The following is a 9552-nucleotide window of genomic DNA, read 5'->3' on the forward strand; positions in this document are numbered from 1 at the left end:
CCTACATGTACTTGAAATGTATCCAAAAAGAATAATATTTTTGACTATACTGGAAGAGGGGCATGGGGAAGCAACTGAGATTGCTTTTATTCAGCTGGTCAAAGCTATTTTTCTTTAGGGACCTATTCTATACATGTATTTTGAGCCTACCTTAATTTGTCCTGTTTATTTTTATTCACTTTCCATAATATGCAGTTGTTTCATTTCATAATGAACTAGGCTGCTGTAAAAATCTGGATACAAGACTGCTATTTCCCATCTTCAGTCTTCACCAGGCAAGTCAGTATGGTGGCATTATCCTGTTGAAAATAACACATTTGTCTTGTTCTGTAAAGCAACAGCTATTTTGAGCTAGGGGGATGTTTTTTTTCTCTGCTTGGAAAGGACCTGTTCCACCCTTCATATTACAGCAGCCATGCAGCTTTCTCTGTTGCTTGTACTGGATTTGCATTTATTTTTGTTACTGATGTTATTCCTCCTTCCCACCCCCATTATTTAGCAATTTAAAAAAAACACAGGAAACATTTTTAGACACCAAAACTTTGAAATTATTATTCATGATTACTTAACTTCAGAGAAAAGTAAATTATTTATTCAATTACAGTAATTTATCTTCTCAGAAAGTGGTTAATTAGAATATTACTCAATATCTATCTCTCTAGGAAGAACTGGGAATATACTGGTTATATTCATTTTATCAGTTACAAAGTTCATAAATTGCCTATAACTATCAGTGGCCTCTTACAGAGGCCACTGATAGTTATAGGCAATTTATGAACTTTGTCTCCTAACAGGTGTGTGCCACTTGCTTGTATCTTGGATAACAGGGTCAGAAATTTGAACTATGGGGATTCTGTCAGAGACATACTTCCCCCACCTTGGACAGTACATTTTAAGGTTCAGTCCTAGCCATATCTGTAAACTGCATATACTTTTTCTGCTTGACTTCCATTATAGACAGCCTCAGTGATCAGGTAGTAAATGTACACTTCTCAACATGAAATATCTTATGCATACCACCCCAATGCAGTAGGTTGGAAAGCCACACTGACTAGCTGCTGACCCAGTGCTAGAAGTAAATCATCTGGCCTGCAAGAAGCCCCATGGGCCAGATCTGGCCCTTGGGGTCAATAAGTTTGACAATTCCTGTTTTAGAATTTAATAGATAATTGCATCTTTAAAATAATTCTGTAGGATGGTGTCAAAATTCTTAGCATGGGATTTAATTTTAATGAGCCCTCAGAGTTGAACAGAATATTCAATTAAAACTTATTCATACATAATTAATTAGAACTATATAATTATAAATTATATTTATTATAATGTATAATCTATACATATACAATATGTGATTCATGTTATTATTTAGGACCTACTCAATTTGCGATTTTGTGGATTTCATGGAAATTGCAAAATTGAGCAATGTCCATGAAATCCATGGGGGGAAAAAATAACAACCAAAAAAATGACTAAAAATAAAATGCTGGTTCCCCAGTGGGAGCCAGCGATCCTCACAACTGCTGCAGTCCAGCCTGTAGGGACAGAGGGGGAGATGCCAGCGCAAAGGGAACAGCCAAGATGGTGGCTGACTCTGCCCCTTACTACTGACTAGAGTGGGTTGCCCATTGATCAGCACTGCCCCTCTCAACCAATGAGCAGCAATGGGTGGGCCGCATGATAAACAACTCTCTTGACCAACCAGCTGCAGTGGGTGGCCACGAGGACCCCTTAGCCAATCAGAGGCATGTGAGGAGGGAAGAAGGGGTTGGTGCTGCAATAAACCTGCGAAAACAGTGACCAGCGCTGCAATTGGCCAGCAAAATCAGTCACGTGCCTGCTCAATTTCAGTAGGTCTCTAGTTATTGTTATATATGTTATAGTGTAAAAGTGATGTTCTGGACAATGATCCAGAAATTATGCAAGAGCAAGGATTTTTTAGGGCAATATCCTTTATTAGACCAGCTGTGTAGTTGGGACAAAGTCAGACAAGCTTCTGAATGTAAGGCATGCTTTCTCAGGTCCTAAGAAAAAATGTGTTGCTTTCAAAAATTTGTCTGACTTTATTCCAACTATACAGTTGATCCAATAAAAGATAACGCCCTAAGAAATCCTTGCATCTTGTATTGTCATACATTACAATCATAGTTAAAAATGCTCAGGTTAAGGTGATAGAATCATAGAGAAGTAGGGCTGGAGGGGACCTCCAGAGATAATCTAATCAACTCCCTGCTTGAGGCAAACCTATCCAAACCATCTTAACAAATCTGTTGTCTAACCTATTAGTCAACGTGATATTCTAAATTTGTACCGTTGTTTTAAACATATTAATTCTACTTTGAGGCTGTTGACATCAGGTGTCTAGCCCCGTCACCACTGCAAATGTATTTGTGAAAGTCTTCCGCTGATCATTCATATCTACATCAAAAGGTATTTGGCTTTTTCAGTATATTAATAACCATGCATGTGCAATATCCTATGCATTATGCTGAGAATATACAGTAGTTTACATTGTCCATCACCCTGTTAATAATGTCTCAGAGTATGATACTCATGAATCTGTATTACTCTGTATATTTACTGTTCATTGTTGCAAAAATGGTAGCTTCAGAAATATAGATTAACAATTTATACAATTCCTAAAATAATGTTTACTTTCTGCTAATCATTATATAGGTTTATACCTTAATATAAGGTAAAACGATACAAACAACTAAACCTTTATGCACAGACAGTTTTTGTGGAGGAGGAACACATACAAGATAAAGTATTTCAGTTATTTGCTGCTGCCGCCTTCTGTATTCTTGGCTACTGCAATGCTATAAAGACTCTTGCCAATTGGTTTTTTGCCCTGCATCAGGCTGAAAAGACTAACTCTGCCTGACATTAGGCTGAATAGGCTTCACTCTATGAAAAGTGAAGGTTGATTAGAAACTGACTCCATTTTACATCACCTAAAGAAAACAATTTTTACATAGCAATGAACGAGCAACTTCTATCACCTATCTAAGACTATAGTGTGCAATTGTAGCAGGTAATAAATGTTTCCCCATGGTGAGTTCAATGTGGATTCTATGGTTATGTTATCTGGAAAAGAAAGTAACATGCTGAAGGCAACAGCATGAAAATGCATGCAACTATGGCATAATTCTGATTTGTTTTAGAAGAACTATTAATTTCCTTGTTACAAAGCCAAGTAAGAGCAACCCTTTAAAACTGTTGAACCATGAAAGCCATTTCCTTAAGGGTTTTAAATTTGGGAACAGACTCATGAAATTTATAGCTTTGATGAGATATTCTTTGCCTGCAGTCAAAATGAGAGCCAGATCATTGGTTTCCCAGCATGACACCTATGTATTCTTGTGTGCACTAGATATCATTAGGCTCATAATAACACAGCTATCATCACATTAACGTCTGAAAGGTTCACTTTTGATGCTTGGTTTAAGTCTTTCTTTTATACCTACTGCATACTAAACAGCTGAATGAAAAGAAAAGCCATACACTACCTATATTGGACTATGGTTTCTGCAATTTAACCAAAAACACTAGTTTTATGCCTGATCCCCCTTTTTTTTTTTGCCAGGTCTCATTTATTTTCAAAGACCAGTCATAGTTAGTATCAAAAAATGAATTAATAGGATACTGTGAATACAGCAATAGGTGACAAGCAGCAATTTATTCCGGTTCATGTACAAAGGACAATTCTATACATTGCATACATATTGCTCTAATAATTTTGAATTTTAAATTAATATTTAAAGTTTATTTACTATGGACAGAACTACTTCAGGGACTGGTGAAGGTGACTGTGTTAGAAAAAACAGGTATCGTTCCACTGTCTAAAACTTTGCATACAAGTTAATGTGTACTTTGGTATATCATAAAGACGGATCTGGGTTTTCCAATCGCCACAGAGATCGTCTGGCAGAGTTCCAGCCTGCAAGAAGCTGGGGGGGGGAGTGGGAGGAGGGCGATCAGTAGGGGGTGCCATGTGCACATGTACACAGGCATGTGACTGCCAGGCATCCTGGAGAGCAGCTCCCTGCAGGTAAGTCTGGCACTGGGGGCGGAGGGGGGCGGGAATTGAGGCCTCCATAGTGAGGGAGGGAGGGAGTTGGAGAGTGCTGGAGTCGAGGCTGCTGTCCACAACCAGGGCCCGGGGGGCTGTGGGTGGGAGGAGTGAGGAGCACCAGTAGGTCGTGGGGGGCTGTGGTTGGGGAGCGAGGGGCACTAGCAGGGTTGTGGGGGCTGTGGATTGGCAGTGAGTGGCAATGGCATATCAGGGTTAGTCAGCACCACAAAGCAGTGTATGGGGGGAACAGCCGCAGCTGGACCTGCATCTTGGTGAGTGAAGGGGGCAGGGGGAGCTCTGATTTTCCATGATAAAAAACCCAAAATCAAATGCCAAAATGTATAGTTATTTAGAATTTATTTTATTATAGTGATTGAGGCACTGGTAGGCTTCCAAACTGCTTAAAATTCTAAATATATCAATAAAATATTATGTTCAACTGATACCTAAATATATAGTGGTGTTTCATTTTAATCACAGAAAAATGCAGATTTTGTGATTTTTATCAGCATTTGCAATTTTTAAACAGAGAAATTCAGGATCCCTGAATAAATACATCAATGAATGCATAATACATCATAACATATTTGTGAAATAATTAAAGTACAGTTTTCACAGCTGTAGCGTATGTACACATGCTATGTTCCTGAGAAGAAAAGAAATTAATCCCCTTAAATGTACACTTCCCTTCCAGGGTCTATCATTGTCTCTTCCTCCTGATTTGTACCATAATCTATCATCGGTTTCTATGTGTTTTGATCTCATTTATAAGTCCAACAGGGTATGCATTATATCTGCTTTTATTTTACTTGCCTTTATAAATGTCACAGGAGTGCCAACTTTTGTGATTATATTCAATATTTGATGTATTTTTTAAAGCTTCCACTGCTGGATTCACATGAATAAGTAGTAATCTCAGGGTTTTTTTAAAGTGCATCTCTAGCCACATATGTGCATTCCAGAGAAGAGATTAAAAGCCTTGGCGATGAGATGCTGCCCACTGAATTGAGAGAGAGTGCAAGGGAGCTCAGTGAGGTGGTGGCAATAAAGCTGAACTAGACAGAAGGTAAGAGGGAGCATTGCTATAAAATGAAACAAAAATGTGGAAATACTAGACAATAGAATCAGAGAACATACAACTTTATATGTAAGGGTCAGATGAGGAAAGAAAATCATGAAGGTCTTTCATAGCAGTACTTTGATGACAAGTCAGGTTTGGCCAGAAATTCATTTCTTAACTCAGAAAAATATACTACATAGATTATAAGAAATGCCATTTTTAGTGGGTCGAACTATAGGTCCATCTTACTCGGTATCCTGTGTCACACAATGGTAGAGAGTGGACGCTGAAAGGGAGAGTGAACTTGGTATAGCCAGAGTTTTATTACTCCTCTCTCACTTCCTTTATCTATTGTTCCTCTCTCACTTGCAACCTCCAGCGGCAGTCTCACTATGAAAATAGTTTCTTGTGTCTCATGCTCACACTAGTGAGTATGCAAGTAATTAATTAAAGTAAAACCTCAATCTCACTTTTTACAAGCAGGGGAATGAGGTATGCCTGAGAATAAGAAATATTGCTATTTTCAGGGCCTATTCCCTTTGGCCTTGTTGAACTTATAGAAAATTATTTTGTCCACCTAAAGGAGGGGCTAGAGGTCACAAAGCGTTTTGCAATTGACACCAGGCCAGATGAGCGTATTAAGCACTTTTCCCATGTCTATCAAACAATAATGTTGCTACCTAGTCCTCTGTGAAGTATCCAGTGAGGATCATCTCAAGTCAGTTCTTCCCGGTATAAAACCTAATACTCTCCCAGGAAGGAAGGATGAGCTTACAGGCAGTCCATCTCACTAGTGAACTTGGTATATGACGCACCTGCAATTATTCCTTCTGGAAGATGTTATCCAAGGATGTGGTAGATTTTCTGTCACTTGAGGACCTAGTCAGAATTGCTATTATAATAGGGTCTAGATAGAAAATTTAGATTCATGTAGTGGAGGAGGATATTGTGCCTGTGGCTTTTATAAATATTGTGCTTTTTTTGCTACAGTGGTGAATGCCTTAAAAAACATTATTCAGTGTTTACATTGTTGAATGAACAAAGAAATCCAAAACCCATTCTGTGCACATAATAAAATGTGGTTAGAGGAGAATACAATAAAGGAAAAAATATTTTTCTGTTTGCTGCCACTGGAATTAAACATCCTCTCTAATTATATAAGTAATGGGCTTTTTTCTCACACTTTTTTTCTCTCAGCTCTTAGCAGCCCTAACCTGTCTCTTTCTGGTAGAAAACAGCAGTATAACAGCTGCTCTCTGCATAAATCTAGACTTATAAATAATCCATCTACTTAGTTTTTGTGGTATTAATATTATTCTCATGATCATTGGTAGAACTTCCAGTTGTGTAAATTAAAGATAGTATGATTGTATGAGGGGGTAAGTCATCTTGTTATGGCTCCCAGGTTGTGACAAGACCCATTTTGAACTCTTGACAAAGACTGCCCCCACTCAACTTGGCTGTAAGTGGGTAGCTTGCCGTGCAGATAGGCAGTCAAAGGTGGATTGACTTGTTGCTTCTGTATAGTTACTCTGGTTTGCCTTAACCTGAACTGCCTATTGGATTAGCGTAGTTAGGTTACTTTAACCTACTTGGAGGAATGTGGTGGAGGAATTTACATGATGATATAGTTTGTATGTGTCGGACCTTAATATATGTCGGCTCTGCAGCAACTATTGCCAGTGATAAGGAAAAAAGTTTGAGAGGACTTTGATCTTTATTCTGCAGTAAGTTCTGTAAAGTTCTTAAGAGCTCCATGAGACACTACTCAGCAAAAGCTTAAGATCTGTGGGGAGTACAAAACACTAATTAGCTGGTGAAAAGATAGAACAAATTAGCAGTGGTCTTACCCAGGAGAATGGCTTTGGGACTTTTCTTGTTAAATTTATTGCAACTATTGGTCCACTATGAATGTGTAACATCATTTTCTTTAAAGAGCAGCTTTTCAGAATCAATATCCAATTTTTTTTTTGGTTATTGATGTTAAGGCAAACATTTAATTTTCATAATTTAAATGTCACTGTTCCAGTGTTTACTTAAATGATAACATTAAAATATATATGACAAAAGAAACTAATAGAAATCATATTTCCTTCAGATATCATCAAGCCTCTCTTTCTCCTGTTTCAGTGACAAAGCCAGCTACAGCACTCTTCAGTGAATTGGCATTTAAAAAAAAACACTTTTTTATTATAAACATCAGATAAAGGCTTGATGTGAAAAAATGCCTACTTAGACCTTCATTTATTTTCTGCCTTGCTCTCAAGCCAAGCATTATCAGAAAATAATTGGTAATTTTTAGACCAACTATTCTTTATCCCACATTGATCATCTTAAGGATGTGCTCATTGAATTGCTAACAATCCTCCTCCAGACCCTATTAAGTAATTTTAAGATTCTTCTTTAGCTATAGCACCAAACTGCTGATTCACACGTTTTCTCTTCTGTTTTTTAGCTGATACAATGCTGAGGTTTTCTTCCTAATAGTTAGGCTCTCTATTTCAGCTGGCAGCTTGACATTTTTCCCTTCTTTCCTTCTGAGTGCCTCCAGAGCATTGAACAATCTCAGCCCTCTTGGTAGTAAATATAGCTGAAAATTAAGGTCTTTCAGACCAGCTTGTACAACAGACTCTCTCTAAGAAATAAATAATTGATTGTAAATTGAAGGTTTCTTTTTGAACAGTCAGAGAAACTGTCACAGTCCAGAGGAGTCTTTTTAATTGCTTTGAAACTGGGGGTTTCAAACCAGCTTCATCTGAGGTCTTTGTAGTGCCACCAGTGGCAGACAGAGCATCTCCAAGAGGAGGATTGTATTGTCCCTGCAAACTTCATTCCACTATAGCCTATAGCCAGCACACACAGAGCCAGAGTATACAGGGCTTGCTGGAGAAGAGGCATGGTTAGGGTTTGTCACACATCCTTATGTAGTCTCTGCAGAGTTATTCTTTTCTTTTTTTCTTTTTTTCTTTTTTTTTGGAGCCTCTGCTAGAAAAACAAAGGAAAGGCATGTTGCACTGCTGAGTACTCAGACCCATCTGGAACAAGGAGATGGGATTTGCACTTCACTGTCTCAGCTGATGCAAATTTAGTCCTTCAGGGCCGACAGTTTAGCAATAAATTTATTCTAAGTCAACCACTTCCCAAGACAATGTCTGCAGACATTCTTTTAAAACTATCTCTCTCATGCTAGAAGGGACTCTGTTCATCATTACACACTAGAATTAATACACAAATTTACTGCCATGTGGAAAGCCATAAAGATGTGAGGAAAGCACTGTTAAAATAATCCTGTAATTTTTAAAGCCTTTACTCCACCCTGCTAATCACAATGAAAGATCTTTTCAGAAACATCTTAATCTATTAGCTACCTTTGTACCATTGATCAGAAAGAGGGCTTGATTCACCTGTTGACTGGCTGCAATAGACAGATTAACAGCAGTTTAGGGCTGGAAGGAGCCTCGTGAGATCATCGGGTCCAGCTCCCCTGCCCTGGAAAGGAAAGACTGCTGGGGTCAAATAAACCCAACAAGGCGTGTGCCCAGTCTCCTTCTGAAGATCTCCAGGGTAGTTGCCTGCACCACCCCTGCTGGGAATCTATTCCAGAGTCTGGTCACACAAACCATGAAGAAGTTTTTCCTTATATCCAGTCTGAAACCTTCTTCTAGGAGTTTACGACCATTGCTCCTGGTTTTCCCCTGGAGTGTTTTGGTGAACAGTTGTTCACCCTGATGCTTACCCCTGATATATTTGTAAGCTGCCACCAAATCCCCCCAAAGTCTTCTATTTTAGGCTGAACAGTCGCATATACAGGCAACCCTTGCTTAGTGCTTTTAATTGATTCCTGAAAAAATGAGTGTTAATCAAAACAAGCATTAAGCGAAACCGAAAGTATTTGACGGCCCAAGATAGTGACTGCAATTGTTTTTAAGGACCTAAGATGGCGACCATGAGCATTATAACAAAACTCACTGAGTGCTAAGTGAAATCAGGTATCACACTTGCCATTAGTTTTTAAGGTTTGTAACCCGATGTGATTTTAGACTTTCAGCTTCTAAATGCTAATCAATAATCATATGACAGCAGTGACCAGGCAACTTTATCTTCTGCATTTGGCTCGGAGGTTGAATCCATTCCTGTGGGCACAGATTTTTGCGACCTGTTGTGCATGCATAATGTGTTGTGATGCACTTTGTATGTGACTACTACTGTACTCAAAATTATTTGGAGGCTAGGAAAGAACCCAGTGATTCACTTAATGACCAGAGAACAACTTAAATCAGTATTCTGGTATCTGCACTAGCTGGCCACTGACATCCAGACTGAATTTAATATGTTTGCACCCTATAAAAATCCTATGTACCCTGGGGTTGTCTTATCTAGGGACTGCCTCCCTCCTGATGCAATACTGTTATGGTTGCAG

This window comes from Alligator sinensis, unplaced genomic scaffold (genome assembly GCF_000455745.1).
Source record: "Alligator sinensis unplaced genomic scaffold, ASM45574v1 scaffold938_1, whole genome shotgun sequence".
Taxonomy (NCBI): domain Eukaryota; kingdom Metazoa; phylum Chordata; order Crocodylia; family Alligatoridae; genus Alligator; species Alligator sinensis.